This window comes from Microcebus murinus, chromosome 2 (genome assembly GCF_040939455.1).
Source record: "Microcebus murinus isolate Inina chromosome 2, M.murinus_Inina_mat1.0, whole genome shotgun sequence".
Classification (NCBI taxonomy): Eukaryota; Metazoa; Chordata; class Mammalia; order Primates; family Cheirogaleidae; genus Microcebus; species Microcebus murinus.
This window is the reverse complement of record NC_134105.1, coordinates 21,736,776-21,742,580: the sequence shown is the minus strand read 5'-3', so window position 1 is coordinate 21,742,580 and position 5,805 is coordinate 21,736,776. Positions and strand designations below refer to the sequence as shown.

The 5,805-nt window shown below is 45.1% G+C and overlaps 1 pseudogene; it reads right to left on the bottom strand.

Annotated features, from left to right (window-relative positions):
* Window positions 1-810: 810 nt before the first annotated feature.
* On the bottom strand, window positions 811-1,166 carry LOC105871851 (large ribosomal subunit protein eL34-like; annotated as a pseudogene).
* Between the last annotated feature and the right edge of the window lie 4,639 nt (window positions 1,167-5,805).

The following is a 5,805-nucleotide window of genomic DNA, read 5'->3' as shown; positions in this document are numbered from 1 at the left end:
AACAGAGTGAGACTCTGTCTCAAAAATAAATAAATAAATAAATAAATAAATAAATAAATAAAATATATTTAAAAATAGATAGAATTCAGCTAAGAAATCATCTGATCTGATATCTTTTTTAAAAATGATATTTTAATTTCTTTTAATATAACCTTAGACTTACGGAATAGTTATAAGGGCAATACCAGGGATTTCAGATTCAACAATTGTTTACATTTTGCTCTACATAATTCTTTCATCCCTTCTCTCTCTATATACAAAGCAAGGACATTTTCTTATATGACCACAGTACACTTACAAAATTCAGCATTTTTTTTTAAGAGTAGGGGTCTCACTTTGTCACCCAGAATGAATGCAGTGGTGCAATCAAGCCCACTGCAACCTCTAACTTCTGAGCTCAAGTGAATCAATCCCCCTGCCTCAGCCTCCCAAATAGCTAGGAGTATAGGCACCTGCCACCATGCCTGACTAGGAAATTTAATATTAATGCATTCCTATTACCTAATATATAATACATATTCAAATTCCATTAACTATCCCAAGAATGCCCCTTAGAGCTATTTTTTTCCCAGGTTCAGGATCAAATCCAAGATCACGAATTGCAATTAGTTGCCCTGTCTCTTTAGTCTCTTTTAATCTGGAACAGTTCCTCAACCTTTATTTATTTTTCTTGATCTTGGCATTTTTGAAGAGTCCAGGCTGGCTATCTTGTAGAATGTCCCTCAGCTGGTTTTGTTTTTTCATTTTTTGTTTGTTATTTTTTTTTTTTTTAGCCTTTTAATTTTTATTACTCAAAAAAGCTTCATTTTCTTATTTAGCTTTCTGGCCCTGTGCTTGTGCCTTCAACACCTTCACAGTGATTTTCTGCTCCTGGATAAGGAAAGCATGCTTGATCCTGTCACGGACACATTTAGCACACATGGAACCACCGAGGCCCTGCTGAGATGGTTTTTTGTTTTTGACAACCTCATGAGAACTTTAGGTCTCACAGCTCGAACCCCTCGAAGTCTGCCTGGGCACACGCCATGTGCAGATTTCGGTGCTTTCCCAACCTTCTTGGTATAAAGGTAAACAATTCTTTTACCAGGGGTTCGGGACGGCCGAATTTTGTGAGAGGCTGTACTGTAGGAAAGCCAACGACAACGGTCAGTCAAACGCTGGGCCATTCCGAGAGCCTGCGGACGGCGACTGCGGAGAAGCCTCAGCTGGTTTTGTGTGTTGTTTCTTCATGATTAGATGCAGGCCATGCATTTTTAGCAGGGATATCATAGAAATGATGTTGTGTTCTGATAAACCGTCAGCTTGTCCCCGTCATGGTGATGTTCGCTTCAAGCCTTTGATTAAGGTAGAGTCCTCCAGATTTCTTCGTGGCATTTACCATTTTTCTCTTTTTAATTAATAATTTGTGGGACATTATTTTGAGACAAATTCATATGCTGTCCCTCATCAAATATCTGGCCTCATTTTTTTTTTTTTTTTTTTGAGACAGGGTCTCACTTTGTTGCCCAGGCTACAGTGAGTGCCATGGCATCAGCCTAGCTCACAGCAACCTCAAACTTCTGGGCTCAAGCGATCCTCCTGCGTCAGCCTCCCGAGTAGCTGGGACTACAGGCATGTGCCACCATGCCCGGCTAATTTTTTCTATATATATATTAGTTGGCCAATTAATTTCTTTCTTTCTTTTTTTATTTGAGACAGGGTCTCACTTTGTTGCCCAGGCTAGAGTGAGTGTCATGGCGTCAGCCTAGCTCACAGCAACCTCAAACTCCTGGGCTCAAGCAATCCTCCTGCCTTAGCCTCCCGAGTAGCTGGGACTACATGCATGAGCCACCATGCCCAGCTAATTTTTTCTATATATATATTAGTTGGCCAATTAATTTCTTTCTATTTATAGTAGATATGGGGTCTTGCTCTTCCTCGGGCTGGTTTCGAACTCCTGACCTCAAGCAATCCACCCACCTCGGCTTCCCAGAGTGCTAGGATTACAGGCGTGAGCCACTGCGCCCAGCCCATGGCCTCGTATTTTTTAAAAACATAATGCAACTTTAGTCACTTTGAAATCTCTCTTTTTAAAAAAATTTTATCATAACATACAAGTGTTAAGGTTACATATATTGCCCATGCTCCCCTCCCCCCTCAAGTAAGAGCTTCAAGCGTGTCCATCCCCCAAACATTGCACATCTTACTCGTTGTGGTTGTATATACCCATCCCCTCCTCCCTCCTCCCTCCCTCCCTCTCGACAGATAAATGTTACTCCTGATAAATGTTACTCCTATATGTCCACTTAGGTTTTGATCCATTAATACCAATTTGCTGGTGAGTACATGTGGTGCTTGTTTTTCCATTCTTGAGATACTTCACTTAGTAGATTGGTTTCCAGCTCTATCCAGGAATATACAAGAGGTGCTATATCACCATTATTTCTTAAAGCTGAGTAGTACTTCATGGTATACGTATACCACATTTTATTAATCCACTCATGAATGATGGGCACTTGGGTTGTTTCCACAGCTTTGCAATTGTGAATTGTGCTGCTATAAACATTCAAGTGCAGATGTGCAATCTCTTCTTGATCATTGGTCTTTTTAATATTTTTACTTATTCTTGGGTCAGCTCTCAAACTTTCTTTTTTTTTTTTTTTTTTGAGACAGAGTCTCATTTTGTTGCCCAGGCTAGAGTGAGTGCAGTGGCATCAGCCTAGCTCACAGCAACCTCAGACTCCTGGGCTCAAGCGATCCTCCTGCCTCAGCCTCCCGAGTAGCTGGGACTATAGGCATGAGCCACCATGCCCGGCTAATTTTTTGTATATATTTTTAGTTGGCCAATTAATTTCTTTCCATTTATAGTAGAGATGGGGTCTCCCTCTTGCTCAGGCTTGTTTCGAACTCCTGAGCTTGAGCAATTGGCCCACCTTGGCCTCCCAGAGTGCTAGGATTATAGGCGTGAGCCACCGCGCCCGGCCTACCTCTCAAACTTTCTGCATTCTAAGAAATTTTATCACCTTTCATTTCAAACCCTTCAACGGCAGCTTTTTAAATTTAAACAACCAGATTGTTAGTACCAAGAGATCTTTCTAGTTCTCTGTTCATTTTTCAAAATATACTTTTGTTGTTTATTGGATGGAATAACTTCAAATTTCCCTAGGTACTAACTAAGGGCTCTGAACTCTTAAATTATCTTTGCTACCTTTGAGGTCCTTTTTTGTTTTCCACTTATTTATATTAGTCTTCCTCTGTCACATAGACGGCTTTCCTCAAATGCCTGGCAAATCTAGTTTGGTGTGCATTTCTAAGAAGGCAATGTGTAAACTCTCCAGGACTTGTGCAAACTTGCTAGGTTTCGAACTGAAGGCTTTACTTTTGGAAGTGTGGGAGAAGCCGTTTTGGTGCAAGGGGACCTCTAACAGAGGAATTTATTTGGGACTGTAGCTGGCACTCCAGCTGTCTTCCTTGTCTCCAGTGTTTGTTCAATTTCATTAGAGCAAAACCCTCACATTGTGGCCTGCTTTTCTGCCTGGTGGAAGGGTGCTTGGTGGGGGGGCATTCAATGAGTACGTACATTTACAGCCCATTTCTAACTTCAGTCCTTCATCCCAACTCTCATTTCCCAGTCTGAAACTTCTCTAGAATTCTGCCAGAAAAGGAGACTCTCTCTTTCCCCCCATTCCTTGTTAGGGACCGACCTTCCACAGCCCCACCGGACAGAGAAGCAGAGACATCGAGGATGCAATCACACAAGAGGAGGTTTATTTTCTGGCTAGCCAGGGTCCAAGCCCCAGAGCACCAACGCAGTGGCCACTCTCGCAGGCAAGGACCCCGACCTGAATTGCGGGGTGCCTTTTATCCCCCCCCAAAGGGCCTTAGCAAGGCACAAACTAATTACGCGCTGGCCATGAGCTGACCTTTGAAGTGATTAATTTTCTTTGAATTCTGCGCGATCCCTGTGCATCCCACCTCCCTTTTGCCTTTCTTCACAACCCAAGAGATAACCGGAGGTATGAGTATAAACAGATGTGTGCTGTTCGCTAATTGCCTCACCCTACTTCACACGAAGGGGGGCGGAAAACTCTTTTCTTGTTGTGCCACTGAGACGCTGCCGAAGGGCCATCAAGGCGCCCCCACATTTCCCCCTTTCCTTTACATAGCTGACGAGCACTCTTTTTTTTTTTTTTTATTTTTTTTTTTAGAGACGGGGTCTCGCTATGTTGCCCAGGCTGGAGTGCAGTGGCTATTCACAGGCGCGATCCCACTACTGATCAGCACGGGAGTTTTGACCTGCTCCGTTTCCGACCTGGGCCGGTTCACCCCTCCTTAGGCAACCTGGTGGTCCCCCGCTCCCGGGAGGTCACCATATTGATGCCGAACTTAGTGCGGACACCCGATCGGCATAGCGCACTACAGCCCAGAACTCCTGGGCTCAAGCGATCCTCCCATCTCAGCCTCCCGAGTAGCTGGGACTACAGGCGCGCGCCAACGCGTCCGGCCTGACGAGCACTCTTGCTCGTCTTCTGGGTAATTTATAAGTTCTGGGTCTGCATTATTTGTCCCGATACTTTGATATTGCTGTTGCAGCACCAGAAGCTGAACAGCACTGACCCTGTCTCTTACAAATCTTATGAGTTTGTTTACTATGCAGGGCCCAAATGTCAGGGCTAAGAGTAAGATCACCAGTGGTCCTACAAGCGCGGAAATCAGGGTAGTCAGCCAGGGGGAACTATTGAACCAGGACTCAAACCAACCTGTTTGTTTTTTTGTACTCTCGTTTGCGCCGAGCAAGCCCTTCTCTTACTTTGGCCATGGACTCTCTTACCACTCCTGTGTGGTCGGCATAGAAACAGCATTCCTCCCGGAGGGCCGCACATAGCCCTCCCTGTTGCAGGAACACCAAGTCTAACCCTCTCCGGTTTTGCAAAACTACTTCCGAGAGGGAGGTTAAAGACTTTTCTAAGTGGGAGATGGACTCTTCAATCCTGGCGATATCCTCATCGATAGCCGCCCTGAGGGAGTTAAGTCCCCTATGCTGCATGGCTAGGGAGGAGATGCCAGTTCCCGCCCCTATTGCCCCTAGACCAAATAGGGTAGCCAGAGTGATGGCAGTAATGGGCTCTCTTTTTCTACGGAAAATTAGGTTAGCAGTTCTTTGCCCTATCACACCCTCATACATTGTCTCTTCAGTGTGGTATATTATTTTTGGGAACACTAATACCATTATACAGTAATCTTCAGACTCATTGAAAATAGACATACTAAGGCAAGGAGTCAGACCGGTCTTGGAGCAAACCCACCACCCACCTGGCCCGGGGATAACCCACTTTGTTTTCTTAGATAGGCTTAGTGTCCTGTTACCCTTGGCACAGAGTTGTGCATGGCTGGGAGGCACTGTTCCTAAACAGGTACCTTTGCCAAGAACTGACTGGAGGGTGAGTCCGGGGCCCTTACGATCCCACTGGCACGTTTTAGGGGAGTCTTCTGAAGACAGGTTAAAATAAGTGGCCAGCCCCACCGCCTCATAAAAGGGGGGCCTTATGTCATAGCACAACCAACAGGCCTGTGTGGCATTGGGACTTGTGCGGTTCAGTGCATTATATGCTGCTGTCGGCATTTTCCATAAGGGATCTGTGAGCTCTCCATCGGGCGATGGGCCTCGGGGACTACTTGTGTTAGCCATTAGTTTGTGGAGAGTCCCTTTGCTGGAGGTGGTCTGGGGTGCTGCCGGGCGGGCCTGACAGTAGCTGGCCATGGATGTAGTACCTGGTTGGGTCCTACCGCTATTGGGAGCGGGGTAATTTTAAGTTTGATATATAT